Here is a 17,573-nt window from a genome sequence, read left to right as displayed (position 1 = left end):
TAGTGTACATGGAACATTCTCAAGGATAGACCATATATTGGGACACAAAACTACTCTCAGCGAATTTAACAAGATTGAAATCATACCAAGCATATTCTCTGATCACAGGGCTATGAAACTGGATACCAACTATAGAAAGAAAGCAGGAAAAACCACAAATACATGGAGATTAAACAGCATGCTTTTGGAGAATGACCGAGTCAAACAAGAAATTAGAGATCAAAAGATGCATAGAAACAAATGAGAATGGAAATACTTCCAACCAAAATTTTGGGGATGTAGCGAAAGCAGTTTTAAGAGGGAAATTTGTATCATTACAGGCCTATCTCAAGAAACAAGAAAAATCCAAAATAAATAACCTCACATTATTACACCTTGAAGAACTAGAAAAAGAAGAACAAATGAAACCCAAGGTCAGCAGAAGGAAGGAAATAATAAAAATCAGAGCAGAATTAAATGAAATAGAGAACAAAAAGACAACAGAAAAAAATTAATGTGACAAAGAACCTGATTCTTTAAAAACATTAACAAAATTACAACCCCTTGGCTAGACTGACTAAGATAAACAGAGAAAAGACACTAATAAACAAAATCAGAAATGAAATAGGGAAAGTTATCACGGAAGCCACAGAAATAGCAAGGATCATCCAAGAATACTATGAAGGACTATATGTCACCAAATTCAATAACTTAGAAGAAATGGACAAGTTCTTAGAAACATATAGCCTTCCTAGGCTGAACCACGAAGAATGGGAAAATCTAAATAGATCAATCACCAGTAACAAAATTGAATCAGTCATCCAAAACCTTCCCAAAAGCAAAAGTCCGGGACCAGATGGCTTCACTAGTGAATTCTACCAAACTTTCAAAGAGGATCTAATACCAATCCTGCTCAAACTCTTCCAAAAAATTGAAGAGACAGAACTCCCTAACTCATTTTATGAGGCCAACATTACCCTGATACCAAAACCTGGTAAGAATAACACAAAAAAGGAAAACTACAGGCCAGTATCTCTGATGAATACACATTCGAAAATCCTAAACAAAAATCTAAACATCGAGTGCAGCAATACATTAAAAAGATTAATCATCATGACCGAGTGGGGTTTATCCCAGGGGCACAAGGTTGGTTCAACATATGCAAATCCATCAATGTGACACATCAGTTGAAATAAAGGACAAAAATCATATGATTATGTCAATAGATGCAGACAAAGCATTTGGCAAGATACAACATCCATTTATGATTAAAACACTTAATAAAATATGTATAGAAGGAAAATACCTTAACACAATAAAGGCCATCTATGACAAACCCTCAGCTAATCTCATAATTAACTGTGAAAGACTGAAGTCCTTTGCTCTACATTCAGAAACATGGCAGGGCTATCCCCTATCACCTCTGCTTTTCAACATAGTGCTGAAAGTCCTCGCAAGAGGACAAGATCAACAAGACAAATCAGGTAAGAGAAAGGAAAATAAAAGTTAAATTGTCACTCTTTGCAGATGACATGATGCTATAGATAGAAAACCCTAAACAGTCCATCAAAAAGCTTTTAGAAACAATCAACAAATACAGTAAAGTTTCCAGCTATAAAATCATTGTACAAAAGTCCACTGCATTCCTATATACTAAAAATGAAACCTCAGAAAAAAGAAATTAAAAAAAATCAATTCCTTTTGAAATTGCAGCAGGAAATTGCAAGAAAAATACCTTATTCCTAGGTATTTTATTCAAAACAGAATAAAATACAGAATATAAATAAACAACAGAATAAAATATCTAGGAATAAAGTTACCCAAGGTTGTGAAAGACCTCTATGCTGAAAATTGTAAGAATTTTTAAAAGAAATTGAAGAAGACACAAAGAAATGGAAAGATATTCTGTGCTCATGGATTGGAAGGATAAACATAGTTAAAATGGCCATATTACCCAAAGCCATATACAGATTTAATGTGATACCCATCAAAATTCCAGTGGCATTTTTTAAAGAAATAGAAGAAAAAATCATCAGATTTGTTTGGGACCACGAAAGACCCTGAATAGCCAAAGCAATCCTAAAAAAAAAGAACAATGCTGGAGGTATCACACTGTCTGACTTTAGCTTGTACTACAGGGCTACAATGATCAAAACAGCATGGTATTGGCAGAAAAACAGACACATGGACCAATGGAATAGAACTGAGAACCCAGAAATAAAACCACACAAATATGGACAGATAATTTTTGACAAAGAAGCTAAAAGCATACAATGGAGGAAAGACAGCTTCTTCAATAAATGGTGCTGGGAGAACTGGATAGCCACTTGCAAAAGAATGAAACTGGACTGTTATCTGTCACCATGTACCAAAATTAATTCAAAATGGATCAAAGACTTAAGCATAAGACGTGAAACAATAAACTGCATAGAAGAAAACATAGGTACTAAACTTATGGACCTTGGGTTCAAAGAGCATTTTATGAATTTGACTCCAAAGGCAATGGAAGTAAAAGCTAAAATAAACAAATGGGACTATATGAAACTTAAAAGCTTCTGCACAGCAAAAGAAACCATCAACAAAATAAAGAGGCAACCGACTGAATGGGAGAAGATTTTTGCAAACAGTTCCTCCGATAAGGGTCTAATATCCAAAATATACAAGGAACTCATGAAACTCAACAACAAAAAAACAAACAACCCAATTGAAAAATGGGCAGAGGACCTGAAGAGACAATTCTCCAAAGAGGATATACAAATGGCAAATAGACATATGAAAAAATGCTCAACATCGCTAATCATCAGAGAAATGCAAATGAAAACCACAATGAGATATCACCTCACCCCAGTCAGAATGGCTATCATCAACAAGACAAATAGGAACAAGTGTTGAAGAGGCTGTGGAGAAAAAGGAACCCTCATACACTTTTGGTGGGAATGCAGACTGGTGCAGCCGCTATGGAAGGCAGTGTGAGGTTCCTCAAAAAATTGCAAATAGAATATTAACCAAAGTATTAACCAAAACTGTATTTAACCAAAGAATCTGAAAACATTTATCCATAAAGACACGTGTGCTCCAATGTTCCTTGCAGCTTTTTTTACGGTGGCTAAGACAAGGAAACAACCAAAATGTCCTTTGATAGATGAATGGATAAAGAAGTTGTGGTACATATACACAATGGAATACTATTTGGCAGTAAGAAAATATGATATAGGAACATTTGTGACAACATGGATGGATCTTGAGAGTACGATGCTAAGCGAAATAAGTCAGACAGAAAAAGCAGAGAACCCTATGATTTCACTGATATGTAGTATATAAACCAAAAACAACAAAAGAACAACACAAATGACAAATAAAAACTCATAGACACAGACAATAGTTTAGTGGTTACCAGAGGGTAAGAGGGGAGGGTGCGGTAGATGAGGGTATAGGGGATCAAATATATGGTGATGGAAGGAGAACTCACACTGTTCTGTGTGTGGTGGTGAACACACAGTGTGATTTATAGATGATGTAATACAGAATTGTACACCTGAAATGTATGTAACTTTACTAACAATTGTCACCCCAATAAACTTTAATTAAAAACATAATAATAATGCAGAGAAAATTCAGTAAGATATATGAGTAAATGTGTGTGCATCGTACATGTTACCTTTTTTTTTTTTTTTAAGACACAAAACTTAATTTAATAGCAATTTTGTTTGTAGTTCTTACATTCTCACTGTGAGCTAAGCTGTAAGCTGGAACCCACTGCCTCACACTGAAGCAGCCCAGTCCTGGATGCAGGGGAGACAAAGAGTGGGTAGGGGTAGGGCACTGGAGCTCAGGTCCTAGGAGCCCCATTCTTCCTTAGCGCTGGGGGGCTGGAGTACAACCTGTTCGCCTGTCCCCAACTAGGATCCAGTAAGGGCAGCATATAGAATATCTGGCCTCGAGATTCTCCTCCACACTCACAAGTTGGAGAGGAACTAAAGGATCTGGTGAGAGAAGGGCACAAAGGCAGGCAAAATGTCAAGAAAGATGAGGGCCAGAGATGAGGGCTAAAAGAGAATCAGAGACAAAATACATTTCCTTTTCCAAAAAAAGTAAGGTTGAACAAAACCAAAACCCACCCCAAATTTGAACCCTCCTGGAAAAAAAGGAAAGTTCTCCATTCTCATAGTGACTTTATTTGGCACAGCTGGTTCTGTAGCAGGAGGGCTCAGGCCTTAGTTCAGCCCTGGAAATGGTAGTGTGGCCCCTACTACAGCTCATTCTTGGCCTGGCCAGCGGCAGCATTTTCCTCCTCCTCCCGATTGTCCTTGTCCTCCTCATCTTCGTCCTTGTCCTCCTCCTCTTCCTCCTTCTCCTTCAGCCTCTGCTCTTCATTCTACTTTTCCTTCATTTGCTTTTCTGCCAACTTTGTGATACCCCACATCTCAGTGCCGAAATCTTCAATATAGACCTCCTCATTGGTGATGAGGAAGTTGTCAAAGATGGCTCCAGAATTGACCTGCCCAGCACACAGGCGTACATGCTGCTATCAGAATAGTCGGGGTTGTAGATCTCTTGGTAGATCCAAGTGCCCTTGTATTCTGGGCAGTCAATCTGCAGGGACTTCCACCCACCCTTGTATTCTCAGTTCTGAATCGCCAGTGGTTCCCAATCTCCATCCATCTCTTCATCCCAGTCCTTGAGCTTCTTATCATCAGGGTCAGGGATGTGCTCAAGTTTGTCCCATTCCTTAGGTTTGGAGTCCATGGGGTCATCAATCTTGGCCTGCTCATCCAAGTCTTCAGGCTTCGAAGCACCACGATCCTTTATCTTCTTGGGTGGTATGAAGTCCCAATCATCCACCAGGGAGCCTGGCTCCACCTGGCTGTTGTCAATCTTCATCTTGTAGGTGTTATTTGGCCACACGACCAGTGTATACGTGTGTGTGAATTCATCACCCTTGCAACGGATGTCCTTATTGATTAGCATGGTCTTGCCCTTATAGTTGAAGATGACATGAACCTTCCTGATGTCGGAGCCACAGAGATCAGGGCCAAACTTACTGTTGTATTCGGAGTCTGCATGCATGTCTGCCTTGTCCAAACCATCTGGAAATAGCTTCACATAGCCAGCCCCACAGTCGATGTTCTACTCCCGTTTCACAATGAACTGCACCACCAAAGTCTGATCATTGTTGCTAAAGGACTCAAATCCAGCTGACAATGAGGCATAAAGGTGGGCAATGTGGTTCGTCTGCAGGCCTTTATCTTTGTCCAGGTCACCGTAGAACTTGTGGCACTGAGTACAAATTTGCCAAAATCCAATTTATGTTTGGATTCAATACAGCGATCAGTCCACATGTCTCTGTCCAGAAACTGCTCCTTGAAGTAGGCGAAGGGTCCAGTGGCAGCCAGGCCCAGAAGGCAGAGCAGCTGGGCACAGAGCAGCTGCATGGCGGGCCAAGGGGGTGGAGGTGCACAGGCCCTTTAAGTTGTTCCTGTGACAGAAGCTCTGCAGCACAGACCTTAACTTCTTAAATATAAATATCAGCAGGACTAAAACCCATAAAAAGGAACACATTCCATGAAAACAAAATCTTTAAAATTTTTCCACTGGAATAATAGTCAGTTAGTGCTCTTGAACTGAGAAACAAATTTTCATTAAATAGTCTAAGCTAACGCCATTCCATATTTAGAACCAACTACAAAGAGAAAATATGTGAATTTATTTAATCATTTTTTTCTTCACAAGACTGGGGTAGGTATAGGGAGATCTTAGCCTTAAATCTTAACCTTACATTAAAAAAATCTGTGGTGGGACGTCCGTGACTCCAAGATGGTGGCAGCCGTACGAATGAAGGACAAGAAACTCACGGATGTCAAAATAGGGGAGCTGCCAAAGTGGATACTGATGCGGGATTTCACCCCTAAAGGCATTGCTGGAGCATTTCAAAATTGTTATTACCGTACAATAAGTATGTCAATGTGAAGAAAGGGAGCGTCGTTGGGGTTTCTATGGTGCTGACAGCTTATGTGCTTTTCAACTACTGCCATTTTTACAAGGAACTCAAGCATGAACGGCAATGCAAGTACCACTGAAGAGTGTTCAGTGTGGTGGGCACACTCTGCATTCCTAACCATGGCCTTTGTCCAGCACCTCTGAATCCTTTCGTATCCTAATTGACACCTAATAAAAGATGACCTGACTGCTAAAAAAAATAAATAAATAAAAAGAAAGAAAATCTGTGTTAAGTCCTGTTTTCTGCCACCACACAAAAATGGGCCAAATTCAGGAGTGAGTATACATTGTAAACCTATAATTTCGACATACTGTTATTTGGGGGGAAATGAGATTCTCAATATTTATTCCTTTAAAATTAAAAAAAATAAAATGGTCTGCCAAAGTCCAATTTACTGTTAACAGATTTGATAAATAAGGATGGCAACTCTTACCAGGTTAGAGAACAAAGACTGCCAAAATAAAATACATGTAAGCCACAGGTATTTCAGTGACTGAACACTCACAAATCTGCTGAAACTACAGAGAAGCATATTTGTATTTAATGCTAGTATCATTTACTGACCTCGCAATTTTAAAATACTACATGCTCAACACACAAAAGATTTCTTTTCCTTTCGTTTTCCTTATTTTTCCCCTTTCCTTTCCCATTTTTTTCAGAACTCTAAATTCCAGACTTCAAATTTCTTTTTTACAAGTGAAAAACAAAACAAAAGTACATACCGTATTTGCCGGCGTATAAGACGATTTTTTGGCCCCGAAAAATATGCCTCCAAGTGGGGGGGTCGTCTTATACGCCAGGTACACTTCAGATAGACTGCCCATAGTGCTTGCACCGTGCCATAGTGGCCTCCCGATGCCCGCCCACTTCATTCCACATACCGTTCAGGCATCAGCAGCGCTGCTGGGTGTATGCTCGGCTGTTATGCGATTTTGCTGTTATGTGATTTTACCACACTCGCAAAATCGCACACAGCCAAGCATACACCCAGTATGATAGCGCAAAATCGCGAATCGTGACACCATACTGGGTGTATGGTCGGCTGTGTGCGATTTTGCAAGTGTGGTAAATTCGGGTTACCGTATATTTCTTTACATATACATTGAAGATTCGCGATTTGCGCTATCATGGTGCCTGTTAGAATGTTGAAGAGCTCGCACTTGCGCACCAGTGAGGTCCCAGGGAGATGCTGATGCAAGGGTGGACCAGACTGCTATAGTGACAGGGCGGGCAAACAGGGAGCAGGGACCAATCAAATCAGGCTTTGTATACAGCCAACAGCCAACCACAATACTGCACCATTGTACAGTACAGCATAGAAAATGTCGACCAGTCAAACCCCTATCATCCCTATCATGGCACCAGCCAAAAGAAAGAAGTATGATGCAAATTTTAAACTGAAAGTTATTTGGTGTGTGGAAGGTGTGCGGAAGAGGGGGTAGTCTTATACGGCGAGTATATAACAAACTCTGTATTTTGAGTGGAAATGTTAGGGGGTCGTCTTATATGCCCAGTCGTCTTATACGCCGGCAAATACGGTATATATGGAAATAAGTTTGAGTCTCATTGTGCTGTCCTTCTTAGTTCAGCTCAATAAAACAAAAGAACCAGAAATCATACAGTAAGAAAAATAAATGCTATATTTTTCCATCATACCACATAATAATGCAACCCATATACGAAGTGAAATGAGAGAGTGAAAGTAAGATAAACAAAAGAAGTCTGACTTAAGCAAATTTTCTCCTTCTGTTGGCCTTCCTACACACCTCCACTTGGTCTTTTTTTCAGGTAGATAGTCTAGGGTCTAGTGAGATATCCTGAAAAACTACAAGATATATATACACTGAACAGAACAGAGCGCTGACAGTCTCCCACACAGGCAAGATAAGCACATCAAGTTCTAACAAGTAGCTAGGGAGTGGGTGTTGGGACATGGAAATATGGGGAAATGATTTTCCCTCCCTCAGATCCAAATACTAAAGTGCTCCAGGCCCAGAAATTTGGATGGAAGAGTCTAAGATGAACTAGAAGCAAACTAGTATAGAAAGTTGTGGTGTTGTTCCCTTATAAGCCTAGTTGATAAATTAACACTCTTTCTCTATTCTTTAATTTCCCACTTATTTCAGAATCAAAACCTTGTACATGAGCACTCAACTTAAACTGACTAGCCGAATACAAGTCAATTCTTCTTCTCTCATGATCTTATTCAAAGATTCCATTGGTTGTCCTCATCTGCCCTTTACCAGCACAGTAATGCTGGGTGGGTTTTTACACTGAGAAATAGCCAAGTTATCCCACAGGCAAAATAAAGACAGTAATACCCATCTCAACAGGGTCACTGTGGGAAGTGAATTAAGAAAACATACGTAAAATAGATTCTTCATATTAGGTAGGAACTCACAAAATAGCAGCTGTCATTACCATACAAGTTTTAAAAACAGAAGTTCAGCATCAAAATTTTCTAGAGTTTTATGTATATATTGGTCTTATTTTATGTTATCAGATGCAACCCGTCTCTGTCTGCATACTACAAATGTGCTGTCTGTTCAATAATGTTTCTCATTAAAATTTCTTCTGTAAATATGAATAATAAAGATCATAACCACATATTCAACCCATGGGACTCATTTAACTTTGTTAATGAGCAGTTTACTTAAAATTGCATTGTATAAAATCCTGGTCATAGGTTTTCAAATGACCATCCATGTGATTATGAAAGATCATTACAAGGGGTGGTGGCCTGTTTGCTCAGTTGGTTAGAGCATGGTGCTGGTAGCACCAAGATTGCTGGTTCAATCCGTGCATGGGCCACTGTAAGCTGCGCCCTCCTTAAAAAAAATTTAAAAATTAAAAAAAAAAGCTCATTACAACTTACTTCTTTAACTATTTTTCCTAACTAAGTACAAAATCTTTCTCTACTTAATTTTGCTTAATTTTTTTCTTAATTTTGCTTAAAGTTGAAAATTTTGATTATATCATGATGCATATTTTGTTAAGTGTTCCCAACTATGATATAAAACCTTCAATAGTGATGGACAGTCTGAGGTAGCTGTCACTGAAGGAGAAATTATGATTCCACGACAGCAATTCCGATCCTTTACCTCTGTCCTGTCACCCTTATTAATGGTATAAAACTGTCTGATGTAGGGAAATTTCAGGAAATGAATACAGAATCAAAAAATATAATATCACTGATTTTGTTTTCATCAGAACTGAATGTTTAAATAGTTACATTTCGTTATGCTTTCACCATAGATATAGGTATTTAACTCAATGAGTATTTGAGTTTTTGCCACTAGTTTTGTTTTGTTTTTAATCCCTGTCACTATCCGTCTTGCCTCTGTTTCATTCATTTCATTCATTCACGATAATCCTGGCCTTCAAGAAACTTGCAGTCTTGTTGGGAGAGAAAGGCATATAAGGCAATGATTATTGGGAGCTATGACAAAGGCACTATGGAAGCAGAGAGTGGTACAGTGATATAATACCCAAAACACAACTTTCGATTAACAACTACAACATGCCTCTTTAGGAAGGAGAAAAAGAAATAGTACACTCCTTCCAGCAGTTAACATTCTAAGGTTTTCTGAGAAATTCATGCATAGTCACACTATAAGGTCTGACAATTAAGTTCGCAAACTCATCCTAGAAAAAGTGTTAGATACCTCACTGCTGAATATCACTAGATCACCTTCAAAGTACTCTCCTTGGGAAGCTTTCAACAACACCAGCACCTAGTCCACCCTTCAAAGCAATTCTGGAACTCTTTTTCTAGAATGTCCGTCAGAGCTATCACCGTATTACTCTTGATGTCCTGAATGTCATCAAAATGTCTTCCTTTCAGTATTTCCTTTATCTTTGGGTAAAGAAAGAAGTCATTGAGGACCCGATCAGGTGAGTAGGAGGGTGTTCCAATACAGTTATCTGTTTACTGGCTAAAAACTCCCTCACAGACAGTGCTGTGAGAGCTAGTGCATTGTTGCCAGAGCCAAGAATTGTTGGCAAAAAGTTTAGGTCATCTAACTTTTTCACACAGCCTTTTCAACACCCAAATAGTAAACTTAGTTAACTGTTTGTCCAGTTGGTACAAAATCATAATCCCTCTGATATCAAGAAAGGTTAGCAACATCGTTGCAACAAGTTCGCGAACTTAATTTTCACACCTCGAAAAATATTTAATATTGTTCAGAGGTCCGTGGCAGTTCAATAAATGAGTATTTTTGCCAAAGGAAGATTTAATGGGAAAGAAATTTAACCATTCAAGCTTCCTCGGAAGCTGAGGCAATGTAATCTCTGCAGAAAAATGCCCTAAAGAAATGTTTGTATTATAGTTTTTTGATATTATGTTTGGTTTTAAATACTTAATAAATGTCTATAAAAGCATATATTTGTGATTTATTTGCTCTATTTATTTTTTTATGATATAAAATAGGTTCCAAGACCTAAATGCTCTATCGGCAAAAGTCTGACCTATGACTATCCATTAACTGACCAGGTTGTGAGTACATGTTGAATAGCTGAGGAAAAGGCATCCTGCCAGATTCTAGAAAGACATTGATAAATAAGAAAGACAGTAATCAATCACACACAAAAAAGAAACTTCACCAGACATTAACCAAAAAAATTCACATTCCAACAGATCTTTGTAAGTATCAACACAAACATAATCACCTTGGTTAAATACTACACTGAATAAGAAAACAAGTTATTTCTTGTGGTCTAGTGAGCTAGATATAAGGCAGGATACATTTGTTCATTCACTCACACACACACAAATTAAATATTTTTAGAACAATGTGCCCAAATATGTATAACTTTCAGACAAAACTGTTCTGATCCTTAGCTTTCTGTATACTTATTGCATTTTGAATACAACAGAGTCAAAGCATTTCTATGACTGGAAAACAAAGATAATAAATGAGAAAAAAAGACAGAGAAAAACCATTCATTCCAATAAATGAAGGAATGAATATAATATTTAAAGATGGATATACAATCACATCCTTATCAAACACTGTATTTTTCTTACTTCTAATACACCTTTTCCAATTTTTAATTCACATACCTGAGAAAAGCATTTTCTGAATATGTGTTTTCTTTTGTGGTATGGAGTAATACCTTAAATGACACAGCATAGTCCATGTGGTGCATACTATATACTCATCTGGTATGGTTAGGAGAGCTGTGATAGTTCACCAATTCATGCATGAAATGTCAATAGACAAGAAATTGATATCAGTATTAAATAAAGCACTGTTTATGAAGCCTTAAAACAAAAGTATTAATAATCTTATTTTTAAGACAATTCAACAGACCCACCTACCACTCAGAGACAAGAGGAGTACTTATTCCTCATTCAGTTCAGAAACTACACTGAAACTTAGATCTGAATGAACTTGACTCTGGTTGGCAGCAAGCCAGCAATCTTCCTCACTGAATGACTTAACAGAACACTGTGTTCTTGGCACAAGCACAAAAAAAGTGTTGAAATCTACACTAAAAAAAATCTCAGCTTACATTTTAAATCAATGTTTAAATATAATGATAAGAGATACTTAAATGTGATAAGCGACTTTTAGCATTTGGTACATATTTATTTCAGGTAATTTTTATTTATCCTTACTCCAAATTGAGTACTAATACTCCATTTGGGTCCCTCTCAATGCTTCCCTAAACAATCATTGGAACCCTTCCCCAAGCACAAGGAACCTACACTCTGGCCCTCCTCCTGTGCCTCCTCCTCTAACAATGAACCTAGAAAATTCCAAAGCACCCTGAGTAGGCATATTAGGGAGACAGCAAGTAAAGCCAGAAATAACGTACTGACTCACTTCCGTGGAAAGTCCTGGAGAAAAATATGGGCCACAATTCAGTTCTCTCACGTGATGTAGTCAGAACAGGTAAGAGGCAGTAGAGGTAGTAAAGTTATGTCATTCCCAAACAGGTTAACTCATTCCCAAGGTAAGATGCAAATGCCAGTAAAAGGGAATTTGGCAGGGAGTCTACATACTTTCGGAAAAAAACACTAGTCTTTCCCTTTAGTTTTTGCCATTCTCCTTTTTCCCTACTCCAAAATTCAGGTCTCCAAAAATGCCCTCCTTGGTATAACATTAGCTCTTTCTCACCATTACTTAAGTGGTTTTTGTCTTTGTCCTTATAGTATTCAGCCTTAAGTAATCTCCTTTTTCCTCAAACCCTTATACCATTTACCACATTCTGTACTCCAACATGGATTCCTCTGACAACCTGATTTATTTATTTAAATGTGCACAGAGTAAGATTCACTCTTTGGGGAGTTCAGTTCTGTAGGTTGTGACAAATGCATACAGTTGTGTATCCAATGCTATATATAGTACATGAAGGACAGTTCCCTTTCCGTAAAAACTCACATTGCCACTTTGTACTCAATCCCTCAGCCCAACCATTGTCAACCACTGATCTGTTTTCCATCCATCCTGATGGAATTGTAACATACTTGGTTCTGGCTTCTTTCATTTAGCAAAATGCATTTAAGATTTATCCACATTGTAGTATGGATCAATAGTTTGTTTCTTTGTATTAGGTACTGAGAGTATTCCATTGTGTGGGTACATCCACTCACCTAAAGGACATCTGAGTTAATTCCAGTTTGGGGAAGCAATGAGCAAGACTGCTATGAACTTTCACACTCAAGTTTTTGTGAGAACCTAAGTTTTCAGCTCACGTGGTTAAGTATCTAAAATTGAGATTGTTGGGTTGTATGGTAAGTATATTCTCAACATTTGTGGGTGTGTTTCATTATTTATTTTACTGAAATATATTTTACACATAACACTGCATAAATTTATGCATTTCAACATTTGTTTTGGTTGAGTCTTTGGGATTTTCTATATACAAAATCGTATCATCTGCAAATGACAATTCTACTTCTTCCTTTTCAATTTGAATACCTTTTATTTCCTTGTCTTGACTAACTGCTGTAGCTAGGACTTCCAATATTACATTGAATAACACTGGTAAGAGTGGACATCCTATCTTCTTTCTGGTCTTAAAGGGAAAGCTTTCCATTGTTCAACCTTGACTATAATACTAGCTGTAGGTTTGTCATATACAGGCTTTACTATGCTGAGGTATGTTCCTTCTACACCCAATCAGTTGAGGGTTTTTATCATGAAAGTATGTATGCATCAGATGATTTCTCTAAATCTATTGAAATGATCAAGTAACTTTTATCACTCATCGTATTAATGTGGTATATCACATTTAATGATTTGCCTATGTCAAACCATCCTTCAATCCCAGGGATAAATCCCAATTGGTCATGGTATATAACCTTTTTTAATGTGTTCTTGAATTTGTTTTGCTAATATTTTGTTGAGAATTTTTGCATCTTATGTTCATCAGGGATATTGGTTTATAATTTACTTTAGTGTCCTTATCTGGCTGGGTATCACAATAATGCTGATCTCATGAGTTTGGAAGTGTTCCCTCCTCATCAATTTTTAGGAAGAGTTTGAGAAGGTTTGGCATTAATTCTTCTTTAAATGTTTGGTAGAAATCACCAATGAAGCCATCTGTCCTGGGGATGGAGGGCTTGGGAAGTTTTTAATTATTGATTCAATCTCTGTACTTGTTATTGTTCTGTTCAGATTTTCAGTTCCTTTCTGAGTCAGTCTTCGTAGGTTCTGTGTTTCTAGGAATTCAAAACATTTCTTGTAGATCTAATTTTGTCATATGATTGTCCTGTTTTGTTTGATATGACTACTCTACTTCTTTTGATTTCTCTTGCATAGAATACCTTCTTCCATCCCTTCACTTTGAGCCTATGTGTGTCTTTAGAGCTGAAACGCATCTCTTGTAGGCAGCAAATATAGTTATCTTGTTTTGTTTTGGGTTTTTGGTACATCCAGGCACTCTGTTTCATTTATATGGTAAATTCCATCTATTCGCATTTAGAGTAATTATTGATATGTAAGGACTTAATATTGCCATCTTAATTGTTTGCTTTCTCCTTGTTTTGTATTGCCATTTTCCCCCCTCTATTTCTGCCTACCTTTGTAAATTAGTGATTTTCCATGTCAGCATGTTATGTCTCCCCTTTTTTATGTTTCGTGAACCCACTCTAGATTTTTGCTTTGTGGATACCATAAGGCTTACATAAAACATCTCATAGATAAGACAGCCATTTCATGCTAATAGCAACTTATCTTAACTCACCTATAGTGGTTCCACCCTTTTACTCCTCCCCTTTTATATTTCTGATATCACAATTTACCTCTTTTTATGCTGTGCATTTATTAACAGATTATAGTAGCTATAATTACTTTTAATAGTTTTCCTTTAACCTTTATACTATATTTAGGTGATTAATCCTATTATAAAATTGGAGTTTCCCAAATCTGACTATATTTTTCATCTTTACCATTGGGTTGTATACTTTTGTATGTTTTCATGTTTTTAATTAGCGTCTTTTTGATTCTTCTTAAAGAACATTCAGTATTTCTTGCAAGGCAGATCTCAGCTATAGTTTGTCTGGGAAAGTCTTTATTTCTCCTTCATATCTAAAAGATAACTTTGATGCATAGAGTATTGTTGGCTTCAATATTTATCTTTCAGCACTTTTAATATGTCATTCCTCTCTCCCCTGGACTGTAGGGTTTTTGCTGAGATATCCGCTGATAGCCTAATAAGGGTTCCGAAGGGGTTCCGTTGGTAGGTTACATTCTTTCTTTCCTCTGGTTGCCTTTAGTATTCCTTCTTTTTCGTTTTCTGGGGTTTTTTCTAATTTCCATTTACTTGTTTTCTGCAGTGAAGAAGCTAATTTCTTCATACATTGGGCTACCTTGTTTGCTGTTGGCCTTTTTCTTTTTTTTTTCCTTTTTTAATTGGGGAATATTGGGGAACAGTGTGCCCCTCCAGGGCCCATAAGCTCCAAGTCGCCATCCCTCAATCCAGCTGTGGAGGGCGCAGCCCAGCTCCAAGTCCAGTCGCCACCTTCAGTCTTTAGTTGCAGGGGGTGCAGCCCACCAATCCATGTGGAAACTGAACCGGCAAGCCTGCTGTTGAGAGCTCGCACTCCAACCAACTGAGCCATCCAGCCCCCCCACCCCCCTAGAAGCTCCGGCAGCTCGTTGTCTTCAATCTAGTTGTGGAGGGCACAGCTCACTGGCCCACAGCTCACTCGCAACTGTTGTTTAGAGCTTGTGCTTCAACAGAGCCATCTGGCCGCCCCTAGTATTCCTTCTTTATATTTGATTTTTGATAGTTTCATTATAAGTCTTAGAGAAGATCTTCTGGCACTGAGATATTGGGGAGAGGGGGAACTTTTAGCTTCTTGAACTTCAATGTCTTAAGTTTTCCCATAGGCTTGGGAAGTTTTCAGCTACTATTTCGTTAACTTTCTGCCTCTTTCTGCCCTCTTCTTCTCCTTCTGGAACCCTGATTATTCAGATGTTTTCTCTTTTGAAGGAGTCTCATTGTCATACAGGCTTTCTTCACTCATTTTTATTTTCTCTTTGTTCTATTCTGTGTTATTACCAAATTCTTATACTATAACTCAATTTATTCTGCCTCTCATCTGCACTACTCTACTGCAGATGCTCTCCACTGTATTCTTCATCTCATGCATTGAATTCTTTACCTCTAGAATTTCTATTTGGTTCTTTTTTACGATGTCTGTATATTTCATAGACTTTGTTTTGTTCTTATATCTTTCTCTTAATCTCATTGAACTGCTTTCCTGAGTTTACTTGTAGCTCATTGAATTTCTTCAATACAGATATTTTGAATTCTTTATCAGCTAGATCCTCAGTATTGTGTATCTTTGAGCTCAGTTGGAGAATCACTGATATCTTTCCGTGTTCGCATATTTCCTTGATTTTTTTTAAGTTCCTTGTATTTTTGTGTTGATGCTTTCACATTTGAATTATCTTTATTGGTTATCTTTAGATGGGGTACAGTTGCTTGGTGTTGCTTTGCTTAAGTTTCCTAGGTTTATCATGGATAATGGATTACCACGGATCATCCTCCACTCATCTAGCTCCCTCTTGTGGCAGAAGTCTTAACCTTTGTGTTTTCTATTACTCTTGTAACTCACCATACTTGCTTTACGAAATCTTCTGTATTTCCAGAAGGCAGTACTATAGCTCCAGTTTGTGGTTTCTTCCTTTCCCACAGACCCTTGTCTGTTTTTCTGATACCTTATCTCATCACCACACTTTGGAGTGCACAAATCAGCCAGCCACAGAGTGGGAGGGAGATGTAGGTTTACCACTTGGGGCACTGGAGGTGTCTGTGACTTGGTGGGGATATCTTCATGTGGAGTATTCACAGACACTTGTGGACAGAATCCCTACTGAAGTCCTGAAGCAGACAGCAAGAGCCACGTTCCTTAAATGCTCTGTGATATTCTTACCTGCTTCCTTCCCTTTCTCTTCCCTCCCCTTACTAGGGGAGTTTTATATTGGAGTAAGGGGAGGGAAGAGAAAAATATTTGTATTGGTGTAGGGGAGTAAGGGGAGGGAAGAGAAAAATAAAGGTCCTGCCTAAGAAATCAGGGTAATGATGTAGAGAAATAGGTTTCTCCAGCCACAACATGCACAACTGGAATAGTGAGACACTCATACACCATATTCCACCTCCTCGTGGAAGAGGTCGCCCACTGCTGCTTCCAGACAGCTGCAATGTCACCTTGTGGAGCGGGGAAAGCTCTGGCAGAGTCCCTACCTCTCCTCTGAATCCAAACACATCTTTACTGGCTCCGATGCTGTGCTGGACTGTTTCCTCAAGCAGAGGGGACTTCTACAAATTCTTTCTCATCTGTGAATATCTGCCCACGTTAGCACTCACCAGGTATTTTTCCTCAACAGGGTGCATGAGGATGGGGCAGGTCACTGACTCCCTTGGATTCACAGCCTTTACCAAGGTCTTATTTATTTTCAGATATACAGGTGGGCTATAAACTCACCAGGTCTCTTGGTAGGGTGTTGGAAGCACTTTTGTTCACAAATGGATGTCTAACTACTTATTAAATAAAGACAAGACAAAGGAAGCATGACTTACACGGTCATGATGCTGACACTACTCATTAGTGTACCCTTGACATTATAAGAAACTGCCAAATTGTTTTCCAAAGAACCTGTTCCATTTTGCATTCCCAAATTATCTATACCAGCCAGTTTCACACATTCAATTTACCTGCTTGATCAGCCACCTGAGTTTGAGAACCACATATATACAAAGGTCCAACAATTAAGTTCGCGAACTCATTCTAGAAAAAGTGCTACATACTTCACTGCTGAATATCACTATAGTCACCTTCAAAGTACTCCCGTTGGGAAGTTATGCAATGATGCCAGCACCTAGTCCACCCTTCAAAACAATTTTGGAACTTTTTTTCTCGAATGGCCATCAGAGCTGTTATAGTATTATCCATGATGTCCTGAATGTCATCAAAATGTCTTCCTTTCAACATATCCTTTATCTTCGGGTAAAGAGAAAAGTCATTAGGGATCAGGTCAGGTGAGTAGGGAGGGTGTTCCAATACTGTTGTTTACTAGCTAAAAACTCCCTCACAGACAGTGTCGTGTGAGCTGGTGCATTTTCGTGATGCAAGAGT

The 17,573-nt window shown here is 38.3% G+C and overlaps 1 protein-coding gene and 1 pseudogene across 6 annotated transcripts in view; both read right to left on the bottom strand.

The window, feature by feature from the left end:
• Positions 1 to 17,573, bottom strand: part of SPIDR (scaffold protein involved in DNA repair) — a 575,751-nt gene that overhangs the window by 440,857 nt on the left and 117,321 nt on the right. The window contains exon 1 of one of the 5 annotated variants that reach the window (XM_081070680.1): positions 11,043 to 11,159. The exons of the other annotated variants lie outside the window; for them this stretch is intronic. The gene's annotated coding sequence lies outside the window, so the exon portion shown is untranslated. Of the gene's footprint in view, positions 1 to 11,042; positions 11,160 to 17,573 lie in introns of those variants that run through there. 5 annotated transcript variants of the gene reach the window in all.
• LOC308506872 (calreticulin-like) lies at positions 4,229 to 5,411 on the bottom strand (annotated as a pseudogene). Its single transcript has one exon. The product of its transcript is annotated as a calreticulin-like (transcript).

This window comes from Rhinolophus hipposideros, assembly GCF_964194185.1.
Source record: "Rhinolophus hipposideros genome assembly, chromosome: 13".
NCBI classification, from domain to species: domain Eukaryota; kingdom Metazoa; phylum Chordata; class Mammalia; order Chiroptera; family Rhinolophidae; genus Rhinolophus; species Rhinolophus hipposideros.
Note: the sequence above shows the minus strand (reverse complement) of the source record. Positions and strands in the feature narration are given on the sequence as shown.